Raw genomic sequence first — 27,480 nt, 5'->3', positions numbered from 1 at the left:
GTTTTTGGGCTTATCTTTAAATTTATGGTTTGTGGCGGAGGTCAGGTCGATGGCTTCTAACCCTGTCTCTGTTGCTCTTTCTCACTTGCAGAGAAATCGTTTTCGAGAATTGGTACCTCAGGCGGAGTCGACAGGCCGGGAGTGCCCAGCGGAGTTATGGAAGCTTCCTGGCGGGCAGTAGATTATCTGTTTCAGAATTTTTTATCGGCTAGGTCTTGGAGTCAGTATCAGCAGGCATGGGGTACTTGGGAAGAGTGGGGTGTTCCTTTAGGGGCAGGACTACAGGATGTGAGCAGATTATTGTTGTTGATCGGGCATTTGAAAGAGTCAGGTTGGTCCGTGTCTAGACTGAACAAGTTGTTGGCGGGCATTGCATTCGGTTTCAAGGCTCGGTGCCTTAAGGACATCACAAAGTCTTTTTTGGTAGATCAGACGTTAAAGGGATGGAGAAAAGGTTGGGCGGTGAGCGATAAAAGACACCCGGTATCATACGAGGTATTGTTCATTTTGGGCAATCAGTTAGTCTGTTCATTGCAATGGGAAATAATTATTTTTAAGGCGGCCTTCGCATTAGCGCTCTTTGGAGCCTTTCGGTTAGGGGAGTTGGTCAGCCCCTCTAAAAGAACCAAAGGTGGTTTGTTGAGGGAAGACGTGGAAGTGTATAATGATAGGGTACTCATTCGGCTTCGATTTATTTTCTAAGACAGACAGTCAAGGTAAAGGCTGTAAAGTGGTGTTATTTAAGGTGGCCGGTTCCCCGTTATGCTCGGCCCTGTGTGTCAATGCTTTCATGGGGATGGGCGGAGGATTGTCCAACCCCCTTTTGGTCCATGAGGACGGTTCCTTTTTATCTTGATTTCAGTTCATAGCGGTTTTTAAGAAATGTTTGATCGCAGGGGGAATTTCACCGGGGGATTACAGTGGGCACTCATTTAGGATTGGCGCAGCGACGGAAGCTGCCAGGAGGAGGTAAAAAAGATCGGTCGGTGGGAGTCGAGGAGATTCATTTCCTATATCCGTGCAATAGGGTGCAGTGTTGCGTATGTCACCACAGAACAGACAGACCAACTGTTGAGGGGAATTTATTAACAGGAGTAAGATTCTCCTCGCAGGGAGTAAACAGGGGGTTAATAGAGGTAAATCAAACAATAAACAGTTAAGCGAGAACAAAAGGGTTAACGAGTGTTCTTGTGACTTATCAGTCCAGGGAGGTCCTGACTGGAGGGTCCTAATTCCAGCGTGGGTACAATCACCAGCAGAGTCCGCTTTCATGTACTCACAAGATGCAGTCTTTAGCTTTTACAGCACAGCCAGGAATCAGGGGCTCCGCACTGTTAAGTCTCTCACCAAGAATCACAGTCTCTGTACTGATACTGCGGAGACCAGGGAATAGAAGTCTCTTCTCTGTTTCCTGGAAACTCTGGGGTTAAGTCTCTGCAGCCTGTTCTTCTCAAAGTGAAACTAAAACCGGGAAGTAGCACAGTCTCGTCAGTCACTGCCGCAGGAGTCTCTGTAAGCCTGGCAGCTTCTCTGTAGTAATGTCACACACACACTGGGCAGTTACTTATCACACTCAGGGATCTTTGCTTGTCACTGCGGTCACCAGGGCTGCGGTCACCAGGGCTGCACTCTCAGGGGAAGAGTCTTCTCAGAATATGAAGGCTTCCAAGTCCCCACTCTCACTCCAGCCTTAGTGCCCTCACGGGGAGCACTCTGTCATGGGGAGCGCGACGCTGCAGCCTGCCCTCTCTCTGGCACGCTCTGCTCTCCCGCACTTTTCTGACCACCCCTCCGTCTCTTCCTCCCTGCCTCAGCCGTCACATGGTCCCTAGTGTCCAGAGCAGAAAGTCTTCCCCTCGACAACCCAGCTGTCTGACTAAAAGTGGTTCCAGGTAAGGAGCAGGGACAGCAACCCCTTACATCTGCCCGAACTTGGTCTAATGGTTTAATAGTTGAATTGTTTTTTTCTTATTGTTGTGTTATCTATTTCAGGCCACGAGCACCGGATGGTGGGGATCATGGGCCACTCTTTCGTTTTTTGGGCGGCTTTGCGGGCTGCAATTCGGCTGGACGGGCGGCAACTGGGGTTCTCAAGAGAGACAGCGATTCTGCGGTGGATCGGGAAACGCGGAACGATATGGAGCCAGCATTTGCCGGAGTTCCACCAGTTTGTTCGTTTGGATCGAGCTCCGGATGTGGTAGTAATTCATTTGGGCGGGAATGACTTGGGCAAAAGGCCCTGTAGGGAATTGATAAAGGACATAAAGTTCGACATTTTAAGACTTTGGGCGGCGTTTCCGAAGTTGTTAGTTGTCTGGTAGGATATTATCCCGAGGAAGGTGTGGCGAGGTGCTCGCTCAATTGAGGGGATAAATAAAGCCAGAATAAAAGTAAATAGGGCGGTATCTCGGTTCATGGCGCGGAATGGGGAACTGGTAGTGCGTCATGTAAATTTGGAATCCGGAAAGGGCGAATATTGGAGGGCAGATGGCGTGCATTTAAATGCAATCAGGGTTGACATGTGGTGTCTCGCTGTTCAGGAAGGAATTGATACGGGTTTGAAGGTTTGGAGGGACACAAATGTTTGAGGTGTCAAAACATTTATGTTGGTGGCGGGGGAGGGAGGTCCTCGAAGTTGGTGGAAAGAGGGGAATGGCGCATTCTAGGGGGGGACCTCTAGTGGTCCTGGACTCCCCCGGAGTGGATTGCGAGTGGATGTGGTAGATCAGCCCGTGGAGGGGCTGATTAAAGGATTTGGTAATCGGTTGATTTGGTTGGGTTGGTCATTATCTGCCTCCGAGCTGGTGCTTAGCGGCTAGAGGCAAGACTAAGCCTGGAGGCCAAGGTACACAATTTAAATTTCTGCAAGGTTATTTTTGAGGCTTCGAGGACTACCACTCCCTGGGAGGATATTGTTTACATGTTGTATTTATGTTTAATAAAAGGCTGCTGTGGCCAATTAATCCAAATCTGGTGTAATGTCGTTATTCAGGAGGGGATCTTACGATAAGGCAGTTTACGAGAGATCCGATGCTGTAAGTAATTAAGGTTAGGCATTTAAGTCAGTAAAGGCGGTCATGAGTCACGTGTACCCCTTACGTCATGGAAACATTTGAGTTTTTCTTTTAATGTAATGACAATTAGGTGTTTCCATATTAGCACTTTGACTATTTAACTATGCAAACTTGACTATACTTTTTAAGAATTTAAGACTCTTATGTAAATAATATTTGAAGCGTTTTTTCTGGTTTTATGTAAGTAAAGCACAAGGTTTTCCTTGATAGATAATGACATATTGGCAGGGTAAGCCATAATCTTTGATGGGAAGTTATTTTTCATTTAGGTCCTTTTCTTACTCATAAAATGAAAGGGCTGTAGAGGTGTCTAAAGCATTTCAGTCCCTTTCAATACTTTTTACACAGTTTCACCCCCCCCCCCCCCCCCATCAGGTGCTGAATAAGAACATTTAACACAGCACTATTCAAACAGGACTTATTTAGGAGCAAAGCTGCTTATGAGAAAAAATGGTTATAGCCATTTGAGGATTAGTGAGCATCCCAGAGGTCAGATTACATTTATGGGTCAATAATAGCATATTTTAGAATTATTTAATCTGTTTATACCAAGGAAGGTGACGGGCACAAGGGGGCATTCTTTGCGTCTGGAGGAGAGAAGGTTTTTCCACCAACATAGAAGAGGATTCTTTACTGTTAGGGCAGTGAGAATCTGGAATTGCTTGCCTGAGGAGGTGGTGATGGCGAACTCAGTCGGGGGGTTCAAGAGAGGCCTGGATGTCTTCCTGGAGCAGAACAATATTGTATCATACAATTAGGTTCTGTAGAAGGACGTAGATCTGGGGACTTATGATGGAATATAGGCTGAACTGGATGGACAAATGTCTTTTTTCGGCCTTACTAACTATGTTACTATGTTACTATGTTAAGAAGAATGGAAGGGGGAACATCCATCAGTTGCAGATTAGGTCTCTTTCACACATCAGTTACAATCCGTATTTTTTTAGAAAAAAACGGATCCAGCAAATATTGCCGCTGGATCCATTTTTTTCTCATAGACTTGTGTTAGCGATGGATTGTGACGGATGACCTTCCCTTTCATCCATCGATGGACGGATCCGTTGTAAAGTCTTTGTCCGTCGGGCGGCGACAGCAGACATAGTAACGTATTTGTGGAACCAGAAACACATGGGCTACTTGCACATTGAACAAGTCTGTAAGAACATGTTCACACACACCACCAAGAAACTTGAAGACACAAAAGAGCACAGTGAGGTCAAAAATACTCTGTAGTAAAAAAAAATCACAGTAATGAGGAAGTGCTAATCAAAAGATGGAAAAAAAACAGGGTATTTAGTTGATACGTTTTTTTGCAAAAAAAAATGTATACTAAGCTGCTCCACCAATCGTCAAGGTCTACCCATATAGGGCAGTCCTAACTAATGTATATAATCCCTGATCTCTGATGTATTTAAAAACCTGATCATCTGTATAGTACCTGTATAAGCAGGGTTCAGAGAGGGAATATCCATGTGGACATGCTGGATGGAACAGCTTAAGTGCAACTAACCCAACGTTTTTGTGTACGTTGAAAAGGCGGACAGCGACGGACCTGCGCCATCCGTCATTGGCTATAATGGAAGCCATGGGCGCAGGATCCGTCGCTGTCCGTCAAAATCCGTTTTTTGAAACTGAGCATGCCTGGAAGAATTTCTATTCATTTAAATTAACCCATTTTTCCATTCAGGGAAAATTTCTCACTACAGAATTCTGTTCCTTTAAATTTCTGCTGCAGCTGCTTCGACGGATCTGTCAAAAAAATGGATCCAGTGCATCAGTTTTTTACAATCTGCACAGGATTTTCAACACTTCTAAAAAACTGATGTGTGAAAGAGGTCTTATTTAGTGCTCTGTGTATTAATGTTGTGCAAGCAGGGCTGCCATCAAAGCATTACTGTCCTTACTGGCATATGGGGCCCGATGAGCAGAGGGGGCCCGCAGCAGGCCCCCTCTCCTCTGCTCCCCGAGCCCCAGCGGCAGGATTCTGCAAGCTCAGTAACTGCCCATGCGTCCTCAGATGCACAGGCAGTTAAAATTTGTTGCCGTGTGGGAGATTCCTCCAGCACGGCAATAGTTAACAGCCGCCTGGCAATCACAGGCTGGCAGCTGTGGGCACGCCGCCAGTGTATGATGTCACTGTCATATGCCAGAATGAAGGGCCACACCCAGATGCATTGGGTGGAGTACTTTGATGGATCTCGGCCAGGAAAAGGAGAATTTTTAAATTTTTTTGTAAAGACGCAGTATGGGGCTGCATTATACTATGGGGGTGCATTATACCCCTATGGGGGTGCATTATGCTATGGGGTCGATTATACTACTATGGGGCTGCATTATACTACTAAGGGGCTTCATGATGCCCCTATGGGAGTGAATTATACTATGGGGGTGCATTACTATGGGGGTGCATTATAGTATGGGGCTGCTTTATACTATAGGAGTGCATTATACTATGTGGGCGCAATATATTATGGGGCTGCATTATACTATGGGGGTGCATTATACTATGAGGGTGCAATATATTATGGGCTGCATTATACTATGGGGTGCATTATACTGTTATGGGGATCCAATATACTATGGGGGTGCATTATACTACTATGGGGGTGCACTACACTATGGGCGTTCATTATACTACTATGGGGCTGCATTATACTATGGGGTGCATTATGCTATGTGGGTGCATTATACTACTATGGGAGTGCATTATACTGCTATGGGGCTGCATTATACTATGGGGGTGCATTACACTACTATGGGAGTGCACTATACTACTATGGGGCTGCATTATACTATGGAGCTGCATTATACTATGGGGTGCATTATACTGCTATGGGGCTGCATTATACTATGGGGTGCATTATACTGCTATGGGTCTGCATTATACTATGGGGTGCATTAAACTACTGTGGAAGTGCATTATACTGCTATGGGGCTGCACTGTACTATGGGGTGCATTATACTACTTTGGGGGTGCATTATACTACTGTAGGGTTGCATTATAGTATGGGGTGCATTATACTATGTGGGTTCATTATACTACTATGGGGCTATATTATACTATGGGGGTGCATTATACTGCTATGGGGTTGCATTATACTATGGGGTGCATTATACTATGGGGGTGCATTATACTAATATGGGGCTGCATTATACTATGGGGGTGCATTATACTGCTAGGGGGCTGCACTATACTATGGGGTGCATTATACCACTATGGGGCTGCAATATACTATGGGGTGCATTATACTACTATGGGGCTGCATTATACTATGTGGGTGAATTATACTACTATGGGAGTGCATTATACTACTATGGGGCCGCATTATACTATGGGGTGCATTATACTACTATGGGGATGCATTATATGACTATGGGGGTGCAAAATACTGCTATGGGGAGCATTATACTACTATGGTCCTGCATTATACTATGGAGCTGCATTATACTATGGGGGTGCATTATACTGCTATGGGGCTGTTTAAATACTATGGGGTGCATTAAACTACTGTGGTAGGGCATTATACTGCTATGGGGCTGCATTGTACTATGGGGTGCATTATACTACTATGGGGGTCATTATACTACTATGGGGGTGCATTATACTACTATTATGGGTTGCATTATACTATGGGGGCATTATACTATGGGGTGCATTATACTGCTATGGGGATGCAATATACTATGGGGGTGCATTATACTACTATGGGGGTGCACTACACTATGGGCGTTCATTATACTACTATGGGGCTGCATTATACTATGGGGTGCATTATACTATGTGGGTGCATTATACTACTATGGGAGTGCATTATACTGCTATGGGGCTGCATTATACTATGGGGGTGCATTACACTACTATGGAAGTGCACTATACTACTATGGGGAGAATTATACAACTATGGGGCTGCATTATACTATGGAGCTGCATTATACTATGGGGTGCATTATACTGCTATGGGGCTGCATTATACTATGGGGTGCATTATACTGCTATGGGTCTGCATTATACTATGGGGTGCATTAAACTACTGTGGGAGTGCATTATACTGCTATGGGGCTGCACTGTACTATGGGGTGCATTATACTACTTTGGGGGTGCATTATACTACTGTAGGGTTGCATTATAGTATGGGGTGCATTATACTATGTGGGTTCATTATACTACTATGGGGTTATATTATACTATGGGGGTGCATTATACTGCTATGGGGTTGCATTATACTATGGGGTGCATTATACTATGGGGGTGCATTATACTAATATGGGGCTGCATTATACTATGGGGGTGCATTATACTGCTAGGGGGCTGCACTATACTGTGGGGTGCATTATACCACTATGGGGCTGCAATATACTATGGGGTGCATTATACTACTATGGGGCTGCATTATACTATGTGGGTGAATTATACTACTATGGGAGTGCATTATACTACTATGGGGCCGCATTATACTATGGGGTGCATTATACTACTATGGGGATGCATTATATGACTATGGGGGTGCAAAATACTGCTATGGGGAGCATTATACTACTATGGTCCTGCATTATACTTTGGAGCTGCATTATACTATGGGGGTGCATTATACTGCTATGGGGCTGTTTAAATACTATGGGGTGCATTAAACTACTGTGGGAGGGCATTATACTGCTATGGGGCTGCATTGTACTATGGGGTGCATTATACTACTATGGGGGTCATTATACTACTATGGGGGTGCATTATACTACTATTATGGGTTGCATTATACTATGGGGGCATTATACTATGTGGGGGCATTATACTACTATGGGGCTGCATTATACTATTGGGGTGCATTATACTGCTATGGGGCTGCATTATACTATTGGATGCATTATACCACTATGGGGCTGCAATATACTATGGGGGTGCATTATACTACTATGGGGGTGCATTATACAACTATGGGACCGCATTATACTATGGGGTGCATTATATTGTTATGGGGCTGCATTATACTATGGGGCTGCATTATACTGCCATGGAGCTACATTATGCTCTGGGGTTGCATTATACTACTATTGGGCTGCATTATACTATGGGAGCATATTATACTGCTATGGGGTTGCATTATACTATGGAAGTGCATTATACTACTATGGGGGTGCATTATACTACTATGGTGTGCATTATACTACTATGGGGTGCATTATACTACTATGGAGGTGCAGTATATTGCTATAGGGCTGCATTTTACTATGTTTCAGGAAAGTGTTTACTCCAGCTGTGGTGTTTCTTCAAAGACCCACAGAAAAACTCTTTATCAAACAGGATGAATTAGCATCAAGCACATAGACACATGATGAGACTATCTCCACTTGCCCCTCACATATTACATTACACTGCAAAAATATGTATTGTTGTAAACCTCAATGTCACATGCCAAATGCGCACTCTTTTGGCATTTGTTTAGCCCATAAAAACTTCTGATGCTGATAATTGCATAGCTTGTTAATACAGAATCGAACAGTCTCGATGCCTGCCTAACAAGATTTGATTGTGTCCTAAAATATAGCTAATTAAAATGAGCATCTCTATGTATGGAGGATCAATTTCCACCAACGATAAAAAATATATTTTTTGCACCTGCCAATTACTGCAGCAGAATCTTGAGATTTTACAAATCAAAAGGATAATTACACATGGAAAACATGAATACACGTGTTTGGAAGCTTCTGATTTTTTTTAGGTGTGTGGGGGGATGGGGTGGGGGAACAATTAAATAGTACCTGTGACCTATAGTAAAGTTAAGAGACTGGGTGGGATGTCATATAGCATATCATATAGCTAGTGTTGAGCGATACCTTCCGATATCGGAAAGTATCGGTATCGGATAGGATCGGCCGATATTCAAAAAATATCGGATATCGCCGATACCGATACCCGATCCCAATGCAAGTCAATGGGACCAAAATATCGGAATTAAAATAAACCCTTTCTTGCCTTGTAGGTTCATTCTACATGAAGGAAAACAACTAAGAATAATGCCGGATGTATTTGGGGAGGTGGCGGAGACATTAAAGTCATAGAGGTTTATCCCAATCAAATAGAATAGCATGTTTTTTGTTTTTTTTTAAGACGTTCGGAGTGACAAAGATATTAACTATGTAAATTTTTTTTTTTTTTTTGTCAGATATTGATGTTTCACTATTCCACGCCCTTCCCCTTCTTTTTTTTCTTTTTTTTTTTTACTTTTCCCACACTTTCATCTTCATCATCATCAGCATCTTTGACATCAACTTCTTCTTCACCTTATTCATCTTCTTCTTCATTCTTTACCTTTTTTTTTTTTTTTGATTACATTCTTCATATTCATTTTATTCAACTATTATTATTCTTCCTATTCTACATATTCTTTTTATTCCACTGTTATTATTCTTCCTATTCTACTTCTTCATCATATTCTCATTTGTGACAGGCATTCCCGTAGTTGTTATCTATAAAAGTTTGAAGATTACACCTTCCGTTCTGCCAGTCACAAAAGTTACATTTGTCCGCGTTCAGTTTGGCCTGCAGCATCAGGCTTTATCCAGGGGCACCACGAGGAGGAACGGACTCATCCCCATACACTGCTTAGTCTTCTTCTGCATATAATTTAGATAATATCTTTTGCTCTGATATTAAGTCTTATGCTTAATGTTCTTCTGCTCTTTGTTCTGCAGCCTCTTGTTCTTCTGCTTCTCGGTCTTCCATGTCGTCGTCTCCAGGGTCGTCGTCTCCAGTGTCGTCATCTCCGCCGTCGTTGTCTCAGCCGTCGTCGTCTCCGCCGTCGTCGTCTCCGCCGTCGTCGTCTCCGCCGTCGTCGTCGTCGTCGTCATCGGGGTGGTCTTCCGGGTCGTCGTCATCGGGGTGGTCTTCCGGGTCGTCGACTTTAGGGTCTTCAACTTGGAAATGTAGCAGAAGGTACAAGAAGGCTGAGAAAATGCCAAGAACCAGCTGATGGAACTGGAACTCGGATGGCTACCCGAAGGTTCAAGAGCCTATGGAACTACCGAGGACCAGCTGACGTTACTGGAACCCGGTTACTAAGCAGGAGGTACCCGTGCTAAAAAGCACTACCAAGGACCGCCTGACGTTGGCGGAACTCGGATACCCAGAAGGAGGCACCTAAGCCAAAGGCTCTGCCCGGAACCAGCTGACGGTACTGGAACCAGGATGGGGAGCAGAAGGTACAAGAGCAAAAGACACTGCCGAGAACCAGCTGACGGTACTGGAACCCGGATGGGTAGCCGAAGGTCCAAGAGCCAATGGAACTACCGAGGACCAGCTGACGTTACTGGAACCCGGTTACTAAGCAGGAGGTACCCGTGCCTGAAAGCACTACCAAGGACCACCTGACGTTGGTGGAACTTGGATACCCAGAAGGAGGCACCTAAGCCAAAGGCTCTGCCCAGAACCAGCTGACGGTACTGGAACCAGGATTGGGAGCAGAAGGTACAAGAGCAAAAGACACTGCCGAAAACCAGCTGACGGTGCTGGAACCAGGTGGTGGACCCGAAGGTCCACAGGAGAGGAGAGAACAGCTAGGCCGCGAGGCAGGCGCAGTTACCGAACCCCAACAGTCCTACAGGGGGAGCTGGGCCTACTGGCACTACAGAACCAGCCTTGACTACCAATTCATGCAGCCCACATAGGAAGCTCCTAAACTGGAGGCACCCTGGAGTTGGCTAACCCGACCGCACCACGACGGGGCAAGCATAGGCGTCTCAGTGAGCTTGACACAACCCGGAAACAGCTGACGGTGCTGAAACCAGGCTTGGCACGAGGGAGTACCTGTGTCAAAAACACTGCCGAGAACCAGCTGGCGTTGCTGGAACCCAGATGCGTTGCCCCAGTGTGCAAGAGCCAATGGCACGACCGAGGACCAGCTGACGGTGCTGGAACCCGGTTACTAAGCTGTAGGTGCCCGCGCTTAAAAGCACTACCAAGGACCGCCTGGCGTTGGTGGAACTCGGATACCCAGGAGGAGGCACCTAAGCCAAAGGCTCGGCCCGGAACCAGCTGACGGTGCTGGAACAAGGTGGTGGACCCGAAGGCCCACAGGAGAGGAGAGAACAGCTAGGCCGCGAGGCAGCCGCAGTTACCGAACGCCAACAGTCCTACAGGGGGAGCTGGGCCTACTGGCACTACAGAACCAGCCTTGACTACCAGTTCACGCAGCCCACATAGGGAGCTCCTAAACTGGAGGCACCCTGGAGTTGGCTAACCCGACCGCACCACGACGGGGCAAGCATAGGCGTCTCAGTGAGCTTGACACAACCCGGAAACAGCTGACGGTGCTGAAACCAGGCTTGGCACGAGGGAGTACCTGTGTCAAAAACACTGCCGAGAACCAGCTGGCGTTGCTGGAACCCAGATGCGTTGCCCCAGCGTGCAAGAGCCAATGGCACGACCGAGGACCAGCTGACGGTGCTGGAACCCGGTTACTAAGCTGTAGGTGCCCACACTTAAAAGCACTACCAAGGACCGCCTGGCGTTGGCGGAACAGGGATACCCAGGAGGAGGCACCTAAGCCAAAGGCTCGGCCCGGAACTCGCTGACGGTGCTGGAACCAGGTGGTGGACCCGAAGGTCCACAGGAGAGGAGAGAACAGCTAGGCCGCGAGGCAGCCGCAGTTACCGAACCCAACAGTCCTACAGGGGGAGCTGGGCCTACTGGCACTACAGAACCAGCCTTGACTACCAGTTCACGCAGCCCACATAGGAAGCTCCTAAACTGGAGGCACCCTGGAGTTGGCTAACCCGACCGCACCACGACGGGGCAAGCATAGGCGTCTCAGTGAACTTGACACAACCCGGAAACAGCTGACGGTGCTGAAACCAGGCTTGGCACGAGGGAGTACCTGTGACAAGAACACTGCCGAGAACCAGCTGGCGGTGCTGGAACCCGGATGCGTTGCCCCAGTGTGTAAGAGCCAATGGCACCGAGGACCAGCTGACGGTGCTGGAACCCGGTTACTAAGCTGTAGGTGCCCGCGCTTAAAAGCACTACCAAGGACCGCCTGGCGTTGGCGGAACTCGGATACCCAGGAGGAGGCACCTAAGCCAAAGGCTCGGCCCGGAACCAGCTGACAGTGCTGGAACCAGGTGGTGGACCCGAAGGTCCACAGGAGAGGAGAGAACAGCTAGGCCGCGAGGCAGCCGCAGTTACCGAACCCCAACAGTCCTACAGGGGGAGCTGGGCCTACTGGCACTACAGAACCAGCCTTGACTACCAATTCATGCAGCCCACATAGGAAGCTCCTAAACTGGAGGCACCCTGGAGTTGGCTAACTCGACCGCACCACGACGGGGCAAGCATAGGCGTCTCAGTGAACTTGACACAACCCGGAAACAGCTGACGGTGCTGAAACCAGGCTTGGCACGAGGGAGTACCTGTGTCAAAAACACTGCCGAGAACCAGCTGGCGGTGCTTGAACCCGGATGCGTTGCCCCAGTGTGCAAGAGCCAATGGCACCGAGGACCAGCTGACGGTGCTGGAACCCGGTTACTAAGCTGTAGGTGCCCGCGCTTAAAAGCACTACCAAGGACCGCCTGGCGTTGGCGGAACTCGGATACCCAGGATGAGGCACCTAAGCCAAAGGCTCGGCCCGGAACCAGCTGACAGTGCTGGAACCAGGTGGTGGACCCGAAGGTCCACAGGAGAGGAGAGAACAGCTAGGCCGCGAGGCAGCCGCAGTTACCGAACCCCAACAGTCCTACAGGGGGAGCTGGGCCTACTGGCACTACAGAACCAGCCTTGACTACTAGTTCACGCAGCCCACATAGGAAGCTCCTAAACTGGAGGCACCCTGGAGTTGGCTAACCCGACCGCACCACGACGGGGCAAGCATAGGTGTCTCAGTGAACTTGACACAACCCGGAAACAGCTGACGGTGCTGAAACCAGGCTTGGCACGAGGGAGTACCTGTGACAAGAACACTGCCGAGAAACAGCTGGCGGTGCTGGAACCCGGATGCGTTGCCCCAGTGTGCAAGAGCCAATGGCACCGAAGACCAGCTGACGGTGCTGGAACCCGGTTACTAAGCTGTAGGTGCCCGCGCTTAAAAGCACTACCAAGGACCGCCTGGCGTTGGCGGAACTCGGATACCCAGGAGGAGGCACCTAAGCCAAAGGCTCGGCCCGGAACCAGCTGACAGTGCTGGAACCAGGTGGTGGACCCGAAGGTCCACAGGAGAGGAGAGAACAGCTAGGCCGCGAGGCAGCCGCAGTTACCGAACCCCAACAGTCCTACAGGGGGAGCTGGGCCTACTGGCACTACAGAACCAGCCTTGACTACCAATTCATGTAGCCCACATAGGAAGCTCCTAAACTGGAGGCACCCTGGAGTTGGCTAACTCGACCGCACCATGACGGGGCAAGCATAGGCGTCTCAGTGAACTTGACACAACCCGGAAACAGCTGACGGTGCTGAAACCAGGCTTGGCATGAGGGAGTACCTGTGACAAGAACACTGCCGAGAACCAGCTGGCGGTGCTGGAACCCGGATGCGTTGCCCCAGTGTGCAAGAGCCAATGGCACCGAGGACCAGCTGATGGTGCTGGAACCCGGTTACTAAGCTGTAGGTGCCCGCGCTTAAAAGCACTACCAAGGACCGCCTGGCGTTGGCGGAACTCGGATACCCAGGAGGAGGCACCAAAGCCAAAGGCTCGGCCCGGAACCAGCTGGCGGTGCTGGAACCAGGTGGTGGACCCGAAGGCCCACAGGAGAGGAGAGAACAGCTAGGCCGCGAGGCAGCCGCAGTTACCGAACCCCAACAGTCCTACAGGGGGAGCTGGGCCTACTGGCACTACAGAACCAGCCTTGACTACCAATTCATGCAGCCCACATAGGAAGCTCCTAAACTGGAGGCACCCTGGAGTTGGCTAACTCGACCGCACCACAACGGGGCAAGCATAGGCGTCTCAGTGAGCTTGACACAACCCGGAAACAGCTGACGGTGCTGAAACCAGGCTTGGCACGAGGGAGTACCTGTGTCAAAAACACTGCCGAGAACCAGCTGGCGTTGCTGGAACCCAGATGCGTTGCCCCAGTGTGCAAGAGCCAATGGCACGACCGAGGACCAGCTGGCGGTGCTGGAACCCGGTTACTAAGCTGTAGGTGCCCGCGCTTAAAAGCACTACCAAGGACCGCCTGGCGTTGGCGGAACAGGGATACCCAGGAGGAGGCACCTAAGCCAAAGGCTCGGCCCGGAACCAGCTGACGGTGCTGGAACCAGGTGGTGGACCCGAAGGTCCACAGGAGAGGAGAGAACAGCTAGGCCACGAGGCAGCCGCAGTTACCGAACCCCAACATTCCTACAGGGGGAGCTGGGCCTACTGGCACTACAGAACCAGCCTTGACTACCAGTTCACGCAGCCCACATAGGAAGCTCCTAAACTGGAGGCACCCTGGAATTGGCTAACCCGACCGCACCACGACAGGGCAAGCATAGGCGTCTCAGTGAACTTGACACAACCCGGAAACAGCTGACGGTGCTGCAACCAGGCTTGGCACGAGGGAGTACCTGTGACAAGAACACTGCCGAGAACCAGCTGGCGGTGCTTGAACCCGGATGCGTTGCCCCAGTGTGCAAGAGCCAATGGCGCCGAGGACCAGCTGACGGTGCTGGAACCCGGTTACTAAGCTGTAGGTGCCCGCGCTTAAAAGCACTACCAAGGACCGCCTGGCGTTGGCGGAACTCGGATACCCAGGAGGAGGCACCTAAGCCAAAGGCTCGGCCCGGAACCAGCTGACAGTGCTGGAACCAGGTGGTGGACCCGAAGGTCCACAGGAGAGGAGAGAACAGCTAGGCCGCGAGGCAGCCGCAGTTACCGAACCCCAACAGTCCTACATGGGGAGCTGGGCCTACTGGCACTACAGAACCAGCCTTGACTACCAATTCATGCAGCCCACATAGGAAGCTCCTAAACTGGAGGCACCCTGGAGTTGGCTAACTCGACCGCACCACGACGGGGCAAGCATAGGCGTCTCAGTGAACTTGACACAACCCGGAAACAGCTGACGGTGCTGAAACCAGGCTTGGCACGAGGGAGTACCTGTGTCAAAAACACTGCCGAGAACCAGCTGGCGGTGCTTGAACCCGGATGCGTTGCCCCAGTGTGCAAGAGCCAATGGCACCGAGGACCAGCTGACGGTGCTGGAACCCGGTTACTAAGCTGTAGGTGCCCGCGCTTAAAAGCACTACCAAGGACCGCCTGGCGTTGGCGGAACTCGGATACCCAGGAGGAGGCACCTAAGCCAAAGGCTCGGCCCGGAACCAGCTGAGGGTGGTTTCACACTTGCGTTTTTGTCTGCAGCGTTTTTTTTCAAAAAAACGCATGCGTTTTTTTTTCCTATCTTTAACATTGAAAACGCATGCGTTTTTTTGTGTACGCGTTTGGTCGCGTTTTTTGACGCATGCGTTTTTTTACTGCATGCGTTCATTTTCTGAAATGCTACTTGTAGTATTTTTAGAAGCGTTTTTTGGACCAAAAAAAAAACGCATGCGTTTTCATGCGTTTTTTTTGGGTCAAAAAATACATTGGAGTCAATGGGGACGCATGCGTTTTTTGGTGCATGCGTTTTTTGCGGTAAAAAACGCATGCGTTTTTTTATTAAAAAACCAGAAAACACACTGATATGCCACCCCCCAGCATAAAGGTGATAAAGGGAACCTAACCCTACCCCTAACCCTACCCCTAACCCTAACCCTACCCCTAACCCTAAGGGATCCTAACCCTAACCCTACCCCTAACTCTACCCCTAACCCTAACCCTACCCCTAACCCTAAGGGATCCTAACCCTAATCCCTTTATGGTTAGGGTTAGGGGTAGGGTTAGGGTTAGGGGTAAGGTTAGGGTTAGGATCCCTTAGGGTTAGGGTTAGGGGTAGGGTTAGGGGTAGGGTTAGGGGTAGGTTAGGGTTAGGGGTAGGGTTAGGGTTAGGATCCCTTAGGGTTAGGGTTAGGGGTAGGGTTAGGGTTAGGGGTAGGGTTAGGGGTAGGGTTAGGGGTAGGGTTAGGGTTAGGATCCCTTAGGGTTAGGGTTAGGGGTAGGGTTAGGGGTAGGGTTAGGGTTAGGATCCCTTAGGGTTAGGGTTAGGGGTAGGGTTAGGGTTAGGGGTAGGGTTAGGGGTAGGGTTAGGGTTAGGGGTAGGGTTAGGGTTAGGTTAGGGTTAAGGGTAGGGTTAGGGTTAGGATCCCTTAGGGTTAGGGTTAGGGGTAGGGTTAGGGTTAGGGGTTGGGTTAGGGGTAGGGTTAGGGTTAGGGGTAGGGTTAGGGTTAGGATCCCTTAGGGTTAGGGTTAGGGGTAGGGTTAGGGGTAGGGTTAGGGGTAGGATCCCTTTAGGGTTAGGGTTATGATCCCTACCCCTAACCCTACCCCTAACCCTAACCCTAACCCTAACTATTTCTGTTTATAGTGGGTTTTTTACTTTATTTTGATGATTGGCAGTTGTCACACATTTTTCTGCATGCGTTTAAAAAACGCAAACGCATGAAAAAACGCATGTAAACGCGGTAAAACACCGCGTTTTTTTCACCACATGCAAAAACGCATGCGTCAAAAAAACGCAGCGTTTACACGCGTTTACATGCGTTTTTTCACCATGCGTTTTTTTGCGTTTTTTACCGCAAAAACGCACCCGAAAAAACGCCAATGTGAAACCAGCCTCACAGTGCTGGAACCAGGTGGTGGACCCGAAGGTCCACAGGAGAGGAGAGAACAGCTAGGCCGCGAGGCAGCCGCAGTTACCGAACCCCAACAGTCCTACTTGGGGAGCTGGGCCTACTGGCACTACAGAACCAGCCTTGACTACCAATTCATGCAGCCCACATAGGAAGCTCCTAAACTGGAGGCACCCTGGAGTTGGCTAACTCGACCGCACCACGACGGGGCAAGCATAGGCGTCTCAGTGAACTTGACACAACCCGGAAACAGCTGACGGTGCTGAAACCAGGCTTGGCACGAGGGAGTACCTGTGACAAGAACACTGCCGAGAACCAGCTGGCGGTGCTGGAACCCGGATGCGTTGCCCCAGTGTGCAAGAGCAAATGGCACCGAGGACCAGCTGACGGTGCTGGAACCCGGTTACTAAGCTGTAGGTGCCCGCGCTTAAAAGCACTACCAAGGACCGCCTGGCATTGGCGGAACTCGGATACCCAGGAGGAGGCACCAAAGCCAAAGGCTCGGCCCGGAACCAGCTGGCGGTGCTGGAACCAGGTGGTGGACCCGAAGGCCCACAGGAGAGGAGAGAACAGCTAGGCCGCGAGGCAGCCGCAGTTACCGAACCCCAACAGTCCTACAGGGGGAGCTGGGCCTACTGGCACTACAGAACCAGCCTTGACTACCAATTCATGCAGCCCACATAGGAAGCTCCTAAACTGGAGGCACCCTGGAGTTGGCTAACTCGACCGCACCACGACGGGGCAAGCATAGGCGTCTCAGTGAGCTTGACACAACCCGGAAACAGCTGACGGTGCTGAAACCAGGCTTGGCACGAGGGAGTACCTGTGTCAAAAACACTGCCGAGAACCAGCTGGCGTTGCTGGAACCCAGATGCGTTGCCCCAGTGTGCAAGAGCCAATGGCACGACCGAGGACCAGCTGACGGGGCTGGAACCCGGTTACTAAGCTGTAGGTGCCCGCGCTTAAAAGCACTACCAAGGACCGCCTGGCGTTGGTGGAACTCGGATACCCAGGAGGAGGCACCTAAGCCAAAGGCTCGGCCCGGAACCAGCTGACGGTGCTGGAACAAGGTGGTGGACCCGAAGGCCCACAGGAGAGGAGAGAACAGCTAGGCCGCGAGGCAGCCACAGTTACCGAACCCCAACAGTCCTACAGGGGGAGCTGGGCCTACTGGCACTACAGAACCAGCCTTGACTACCAGATCACGCAGCCCACATAGGAAGCTCCTAAACTGGAGGCACCCTGGAGTTGGCTAACCCGACCGCACCACGACGAGGCAAGCATAGGCGTCTCAGTGAACTTGACACAACCCGGAAACAGCTGACGGTGCTGAAACCAGGCTTGGCACGAGGGAGTACCCGTGACAAAAACACTGCCGAGAACCAGCTGGCGGAGCTGGAACCCAGATGCGTTGCCTATCAAAGATTGGCTTCCTACAGCCCCAACTAGCGATGTTGGAGCAAAGGGTAAGCAGGGGGAGCAGAGTGTAGGCCGAAGCCTGCACTGGAGTCAGCTTCGTGTCTGCATTAAGTTTGCAGGACACTTTGCCGGCTACACAGTGGGGGAACAGCAGGCGGTGCTGAACCCCACTAACACATTGGCTGGTGTTTTTCTCTGTGCAGCTAGCACTTCCGGGCAAAAACTAGCGTTGTTAGAGGCCAGGGTCAGCAGGAGGAGGAGAGGAGCAGAGTGTAGGCCGAAGCCTAGTTGAACCAATTTCAAAGGTAACCTTTAACCCCCCTCAGGTGTTGCAAGGTACAAGAGCCACACTTCGTGCAGCATTAATGCTGCACAAGTTAAAGGTTGCTCTATTAATTTGTCTACTTGCACACGCTGAATGCAACACGTACACAATTTAGCCCATTCTACAGTCAAACTGTAGTTGAGGCGTGACTTGTATTTTTAAGGAGACGCAGCACAGGTGTCCCAAATAACGCCTTGGTGCTTGGCGCAGCTTCCTGAGCGTTGTTTTTTGCTGTACAGGAGTCTGCGCTCTTGTGTTATCCCTTGGCAATGCCCTGTTAGCGCTGCCCGTCTTATGACCTCATTTTATGTTGGCCGCTGCGGTTAACGATGGCCATAAATCCCAGACCCACAGTGCCTTTTCATAAAGTCACACTGCGGTGCTGGGATTCGTGGCCTTGAGCAGTAAATATTTTCGCCGCTCACACACGTCCTTACACCTGCTTCAGACTGGGCGGCCTCATCTGATCCCTTTTCGCATGCCGCGGCCATGAGGCCGCACAATCTGAAGAAGGCGGAAGGAGATGAGTGACGACAGGCGAACATATGCACTGCTCGTGCCCATAAACCACACCCTCGCTGACAAAATAAATATGACAACGAGGGGCGTTGTTTCTAGCAGGGCGGATGCACAGGCGCAGCCAGTTAACCATGATGTCAAAAGACGGGAAACGCTACCAAGGGGGGTGCTGCGTATCATTAGAAAGGAAAGTCACACCTCAGGGACAGTGGAATGGTCTCAATGAGACACATTTTGTACGTGTTGAGTTCCACGTGGGCAAGTAGAAAAAGTCAGCCACCTTGTACAAATGCAGCAGTACTGCTGTACAAGGTGGCTATTATACATAGAAACACCTGGGGGTGGGGGGCAGGCTCCCTTCAATTTCAGTTCATGTGCCTGCGTGGCGTTTGCAGGTCACGTTGCAAGCTACACAGCAGGGGAACAGCTGGCGTTGCTGAACCCCACTGACACATTGACTGGTGTTTTTCTCTGTGCAGCTCGCATGTCCGGGCAAAAACTGGCGGTGTTAGAGCCCAGGGTCAGCAGGAGGAGGAGAGGAGCAAAGTGTAGGCCGAAGCCTGCACTGGTGGCAGCTTTTGGTCGGTTGTGCCAGCGTGGCTTGTGCTGGACACGATGCAAGCTACACAGCAGGGGAACAGCTGGCGTTGCTGAACCCCACTGACACATTGACTGGTGTTTTTCTCTGTGCAGATCGCATGTCCGGGCAAAAACTGGCGGTGTTAGAGCCCAGGGTCAGCAGGAGGAGGAGAGGAGCAAAGTGTAGGCCGAAGCCTGCACTGGTGGCAGCTTTTGGTCGGTTGTGCCAGCGTGGCTTGTGCTGGACACGATGCAAGCTACACAGCAGGGGAACAGCTGGCGTTGCTGAACCCCACTGACACATTGACTGGTGTTTTTCTCTGTGCAGCTCGCATTTCCGGGCAAAAACTAGCATTGTTAGAGCCAAGGGTCAGCAGGAGTAGAGGAGCAGAGTGTAGGCCGAAGCCTAGTTGAACCAATTTCAAAGGTAACCTTTAACGCCCCTCAGGTGTTGCAAGGTACAAGAGCCACACCTCGTGCAGCATTAATGCTGCACAAGTAAAAGGTTGCTCTCTTAATTTTGCTCCTTGCACACGCTGAATAAAACGCGTACACTATTTAGCCCATTATACTGTAAAACAGTAGTGGAGGCGTGACTTGTCTTTTTAAAGAAAAGCAGCACTGGTGTCGAAAATAATACCTTGGTGCATGGGCGCAGCTTCCTGAGCGATGTTATTTGCTGTACAGGAGTCTGCGCTCTTGTTATCCCTTGGCCATGCGCTGTGAGCGATGCCTGTCTTCTCACCTCATTTCATGTTGGCCGGTGCGGTTAGCGATGGACATGAAACCCAGACCCGCAGTGTCTTTTAATAAAGTCACACTGCAGAGCTGGGATTCGTGACCTTGCGCAGTAAATTTTGTCGCCTGTCCCTCATGTCCTTACACCTGCATCAGACTGGGCGGCCTCATCTGATCCCTTCTCGCATGCCGCGGCCATGAAGCCGCACATTCTGAAGAAGGCGGAAGGAGATGAGTAAAGACAGGTGAATATATCCACTGCTCGTGGCCATCAATCACACCCTCGCAGTCAAAATAAGTAAGACAACGAGGAGCGTGGTTTCAGGCAGGGAGGACGCACAGCCGCAGCCAGCCAAGCAAAGATGTCAGAAGACGGGCAGCGCTAACAAGGGGGGTGCTGCGTGTCATTAAAAAGGAAAGTCACACCTCAGGGACATTGTAATGGTCTGTAATGAGACACATTTTGTACGTGTTTAACTAAACGTGGGCAAGTAGACAAAGTCAGCCACCTTGTACAAATGCAGCAGTACTGCTGTACAAGGTGGCTGTTATACATAGAAACACCTTGGGGTGGGTGGCAGGGTCCCTTTAATTTCAGTTCATGTGCCTGCGTGGCGTTTGCAGGTCACGTTGCCGGCTACACAGCAGGGGAACAGCTGGCGTTGATGAACCCCACTAACACATTGGCTGGTGTTTTTCTCTGTGCAGCTAGCACTTCCGGGCAAAAACTAGCGGTGTTAGAGCCCAGGGTCAGCAGGAGGAGGAGAGGAGCAAAGTGTAGGCCGAAGCCTGCACTGGTGGCAGCTTTTGGTCGGTTGTGCCAGCGTGGCTTGTGCTGGACACGATGCAAGCTACACAGCAGGGGAACAGCTGGCGTTGCTGAACCCCACTGACACATTGACTGGTGTTTTTCTCTGTGCAGCTCGCATGTCCGGGCAAAAACTGGTGGTGTTAGAGCCCAGGGTCAGCAGGAGGAGGAGAGGAGCAGAGTGTAGGCCGAAGCCTAGTTGAACCAATTTCAAAGGTTACCTTTAACCCCCCCTCAGGTGTTGCAAGGTACAAGAGCCACACCTTGTGCAGCATTAATGCTGCACAAGTAAAAGTTTGCTCTATTTAATTTGCTCCTTGCACACGCTGAATAAAACACGTACACTATTTAGCCCATTATACTGTCAAACAGTAGTGGAGGCGTGACTTGTCTTTTTAAGGAGATGCAGCACAGGTGTCAAAATTTACACCTAGGTGCTGGGCGCAGCTTCCTGAGCGTTGTTATTTGCTGTACAGGAGTCTGCGCTCTTGTGATCCCTTGGCCATGCGCTGTGAGCGCTTCCTGTCTTCTGACCTCATTTCATGTCGGCCGTTGCGGTTAGCGATGGACATGAATCCCAGACCCACAGTGTGTTTTCAAAAAATCACACTGCGTGGCTGGGATTCGTGGCCTTGTGCAGTAAATATGTTTGACGCTCACACATGTCCTTACACCTGCTTCAGACTGGGCGGCCTCATCTGATCCCTTATCGCCTGCCGCGGCCATGAGGACACCCAGTCTGAAGAAGGCGGAAGGAGATGAGTGAACACAGGCAAACATATGCACTGCACATGCCCATCAATCACACCCTCGCTGTCCAAAAAAATAAGACACCGAGGGGCGTTGTTTCGAGCAGGGCAGACGCACAGGCGCAGCCAGCTAACCAATGATGTCAAAAGACGGGCAGCGCTAACAAGGGTGGTGCTGCGTATCATTAGAAAGGAAAGTCACACCTCAGGGACAGTGGAATGGTCTCAATGAGACACATTTAGTACGTGTTTAATTAAACGTGGGCAAGGAGAAAAAGTCAGCCACCTTGTACAAATGCAGCAGTACTGCTGTACAAGGTGGCTATTATACATAGAAACACCTGGGGGTGGGGGGCAGGCTCCCTTCAATTTCAGTTCATGTGCCTGCGTGGCGTTTGCAGGTCACGTTGCAAGCTACACAGCAGGGGAACAGCTGGCGTTGCTGAACCCCACTGACACATTGACTGGTGTTTTTCTCTGTGCAGCTCGCATGTCCGGGCAAAAACTGGCGGTGTTAGAGCCCAGGGTCAGCAGGAGGAGGAGAGGAGCAAAGTGTAGGCCGAAGCCTGCACTGGTGGCAGCTTTTGGTCGGTTGTGCCAGCGTGGCTTGTGCTGGACACGATGCAAGCTACACAGCAGGGGAACAGCTGGCGTTGCTGAACCCCACTGACACATTGACTGGTGTTTTTCTCTGTGCAGATCGCATGTCCGGGCAAAAACTGGCGGTGTTAGAGCCCAGGGTCAGCAGGAGAGGAGCAGAGTGTAGGCCGAAGCCTGCACTGGTGGCAGCTTTTGGTCGGTTGTGCCAGCGTGGCTTGTGCTGGACACGATGCAAGCTACACAGCAGGGGAACAGCTGGCGTTGCTGAACCCCACTGACACATTGACTGGTGTTTTTCTCTGTGCAGATCGCATGTCCGGGCAGAAACTGGCGGTGTTAGAGCCCAGGGTCAGCAGGAGGAGGAGAGGAGCAGAGTGTAGGCCGAAGCCTAGTTGAACCAATTTCAAAGGTTACCTTTAACCCCCCCTCAGGTGTTGCAAGGTACAAGAGCCACACCTTGTGCAGCATTAATGCTGCACAAGTAAAAGGTTGCTCTATTTAATTTGCTCCTTGCACACGCTGAATAAAACACGTACACTATTTAGCCCATTATACTGTCAAACAGTAGTGGAGGCGTGACTTGTCTTTTTAAGGAGATGCAGCACAGGTGTCAAAATTTACACCTAGGTGCTGGGCGCAGCTTCCTGAGCGTTGTTATTTGCTGTACAGGAGTCTGCGCTCTTGTGATCCCTTGGCCATGCGCTGTGAGCGCTTCCTGTCTTCTGACCTCATTTCATGTCGGCCGTTGCGGTTAGCGATGGACATGAATCCCAGACCCACAGTGTGTTTTCAAAAAATCACACTGCGTGGCTGGGATTCGTGGCCTTGTGCAGTAAATATGTTTGACGCTCACACATGTCCTTACACCTGCTTCAGACTGGGCGGCCTCATCTGATCCCTTATCGCCTGCCGCGGCCATGAGGACACCCAGTCTGAAGAAGGCGGAAGGAGATGAGTGAACACAGGCAAACATATGCACTGCACATGCCCATCAATCACACCCTCGCTGTCCAAAAAAATAAGACACCGAGGGGCGTTGTTTCGAGCAGGGCAGACGCACAGGCGCAGCCAGCTAACCAATGATGTCAAAAGACGGGCAGCGCTAACAAGGGTGGTGCTGCGTATCATTAGAAAGGAAAGTCACACCTCAGGGACAGTGGAATGGTCTCAATGAGACACATTTAGTACGTGTTTAATTAAACGTGGGCAAGGAGAAAAAGTCAGCCACCTTGTACAAATGCAGCAGTACTGCTGTACAAGGTGGCTATTATACATAGAAACACCTGGGGGTGGGGGGCAGGCTCCCTTCAATTTCAGTTCATGTGCCTGCGTGGCGTTTGCAGGTCACGTTGCAAGCTACACAGCAGGGGAACAGCTGGCGTTGCTGAACCCCACTGACACATTGACTGGTGTTTTTCTCTGTGCAGATCGCATGTCCGGGCAAAAACTGGCGGTGTTACAGCCCAGGGTCAGCAGGAGGAGGAGAGGAGCAAAGTGTAGGCCGAAGCCTGCACTGGTGGCAGCTTTTGGTCGGTTGTGCCAGCGTGGCTTGTGCTGGACACGATGCAAGCTACACAGCAGGGGAACAGCTGGCGTTGCTGAACCCCACTGACACATTGACTGGTGTTTTTCCCTGTGCAGATCGCATGTCCGGGCAAAAACTGGCGGTGTTAGAGCCCAGGGTCAGCAGGAGGAGGAGAGGAGCAAAGTGTAGGCCGAAGCCTGCACTGGTGGCAGCTTTTGGTCGGTTGTGCCAGCGTGGCTTGTGCTGGACACGATGCAAGGTACACAGCAGGGGAACAGCTGGCGTTGCTGAACCCCACTGACACATTGTCTGGTGTTTTTCTCTGTGCAGATCGCATGTCCGGGCAAAAACTGGCGGTGTTAGAGCCCAGGGTCAGCAGGAGGAGGAGAGGAGCAGAGTGTAGGCCGAAGCCTAGTTGAACCAATTTCAAAGGTTACCTTTAACCCCCCCTCAGGTGTTGCAAGGTACAAGAGCCACACCTTGTGCAGCATTAATGCTGCACAAGTAAAAGGTTGCTCTATTTAGTTTGCTCCTTGCACACGCTGAATAAAACACGTACATTATTTAGCCCATTATACTGTCAAACAGTAGTGGAGGCGTGATGACTTGTCTTTTTAAGGAGATGCAGCACAGGTGTCAAAATTTACACCTAGGTGCTGGGCGCAGCTTCCTGAGCGTTGTTATTTGCTGTACAGGAGTCTGCGCTCTTGTTATCCCTTGGCCATGCGCTGTGAGCGCTTCCTGTCTTCTGACCTCATTTCATGTTGGCCGTTGCGGTTAGCGGTGGACATGAATCCCAGACCCACAGTGTGTTTTGAAAAAATCACACTGCGGTGCTGGGATTCGTGCCCTTGTGCAGTTAATATGTTTGCCGCTCACACATGTCCTTACACCTGCTTCAGACTGGGCGGCCTCATCTGATCCCTTATCGCATGCCGCGGCCATGAGGCCGCACAGTCTGAAGAAGGCGGAAGGAGATGACTTAAAACAGGCGAACATATGTACTGCACATGCCCATCAATAACACCCTCGCAGCCAAAATATATGAGACAACGAGGGGCGTTGTGTCGGGCAGGGCGGACGCACAGGCACAGGCAGCCAACCAATGATGTCAGAAGACGGGCAGCGCTAACAATGGGGGTGCTGCGTGTCATTAAAAAGGAAAGTCACACCTCCAGGACATTGTAATGGTCTCTAATGAGACACATTTTTTACGTGTTGAGTTCCACGTGGGCAAGGAGAAAAAGTCAGCCACCTTGTACAAATGCAGCAGTACTGCTGTACAAGGTGGCTGTTATACATAGAAACACCTGGGGGTGGGGGGCAGGCTCCCTTCAATTTCAGTTCATGTGCCTGCGTGGCGTTTGCAGGTCACGTTGCAAGCTACACAGCAGGGGAACAGCTGGCATTGCTGAACCCCACTGACACATTGACTGGTGTTTTTCTCTGTGCAGATCGCATGTCCGGGCAAAAACTGGCGGTGTTAGAGCCCAGGGTCAGCAGGAGGAGGAGAGGAGCAGAGTGTAGGCCGAAGCCTGCACTGGTGGCAGCTTTTGGTCGGTTGTGCCAGCGTGGCTTGTGCTGGACACGATGCAAGCTACACAGCAGGGGAACAGCTGGCGTTGCTGAACCCCACTGACACATTGACTGGTGTTTTTCTCTGTGCAGATCGCATGTCCGGGCAGAAACTGGCGGTGTTAGAGCCCAGGGTCAGCAGGAGGAGGAGAGGAGCAGAGTGTAGGCCGAAGCCTAGTTGAACCAATTTCAAAGGTTACCTTTAACCCCCCCTCAGGTGTTGCAAGGTACAAGAGCCACACCTTGTGCAGCATTAATGCTGCACAAGTAAAAGGTTGCTCTATTTAATTTGCTCCTTGCACACGCTGAATAAAACACGTACACTATTTAGCCCATTATACTGTCAAACAGTAGTGGAGGCGTGACTTGTCTTTTTAAGGAGATGCAGCACAGGTGTCAAAATTTACATCTAGGTGCTGGGCGCAGCTTCCTGAGCGTTGTTATTTGCTGTACAGGAGTCTGCGCTCTTGTGATCCCTTGGCCATGCGCTGTGAGCGCTTCCTGTCTTCTGACCTCATTTCATGTCGGCCGTTGCGGTTAGCGATGGACATGAATCCCAGACCCACAGTGTGTTTTCAAAAAATCACACTGCGTGGCTGGGATTCGTGGCCTTGTGCAGTAAATATGTTTGACGCTCACACATGTCCTTACACCTGCTTCAGACTGGGCGGCCTCATCTGATCCCTTATCGCCTGCCGCGGCCATGAGGACACCCAGTCTGAAGAAGGCGGAAGGAGATGAGTGAACACAGGCAAACATATGCACTGCACATGCCCATCAATCACACCCTCGCTGTCCAAAAAAATAAGACACCGAGGGGCGTTGTTTCGAGCAGGGCAGACGCACAGGCGCAGCCAGCTAACCAATGATGTCAAAAGACGGGCAGCGCTAACAAGGGTGGTGCTGCGTATCATTAGAAAGGAAAGTCACACCTCAGGGACAGTGGAATGGTCTCAATGAGACACATTTAGTACGTGTTTAATTAAACGTGGGCAAGGAGAAAAAGTCAGCCACCTTGTACAAATTAAAGAGAATATACCCATAGTCCACAGTATTACTTATGGTCACTTCGATATACATAAACACATATCCTGGTGTGGTATCCCACACCGGGGAAGAAGTGAAAGAAAAAGAAATTATTTTTTAAATAAAAAAGTAAATTTTTATTACATAATTAATTATCATAATACAACAATAACATGTGTGAAAAGAACAATAGACAGGGGGAGTGGTGGAAAAGACCAGACTACCACGGGAAGAGATAGCACCGAAAAAAGTAGTTCCTGTAAACAAAAATATTGGAGCTATGTAGCTACATTGAATCGACACAGCACAATGAAACTACGCATAATACACTAATGAATTGTGACCAGTAATATTATCATTAGGTCATAATAGCTTCAGCCAAGTTCTAGTAGGTACCAGAATATAAGAGATATATTTATACCAACCAAAATTCCCCAAAGGAATATACTAATTGTCTGGGAATCAAAGAACTATACATAAAGTATGGGGACTAACAATGCAAGGCTGGTATGCCAGAAAATGCAGAGATTGCTAATATATCTGGTGTGTGTGCTGAGCACTTGCACAGAGCCTACAGTGTAATATACCCAAAGCAGAAGGAATTCCAAGAGGGGGGTAATGGTTACCTGTAGTGTGGCTGGTATGTCTTGGGAAGGCCGGCTGTGTGGCATACAGGATAGCCGGTGCTATGGTCCCGAGCCCGACGAGCGCCGTTTCGCATATGCCTGACCATTCCTCCACACGCCCCATTTGAAGAAGCTTGTGCGAAACGGCGCTCGTCGGGCTCGGGACCATAGCACCGGCATCTGACGGAACCGTTGCCTCCTGCTGACTGGAGCCGCCGGTGATGGTG

This window comes from Ranitomeya imitator, chromosome 4 (genome assembly GCF_032444005.1).
Source record: "Ranitomeya imitator isolate aRanImi1 chromosome 4, aRanImi1.pri, whole genome shotgun sequence".
Taxonomy (NCBI): domain Eukaryota; kingdom Metazoa; phylum Chordata; class Amphibia; order Anura; family Dendrobatidae; genus Ranitomeya; species Ranitomeya imitator.
This window is presented reverse-complemented; position numbering follows the sequence as displayed.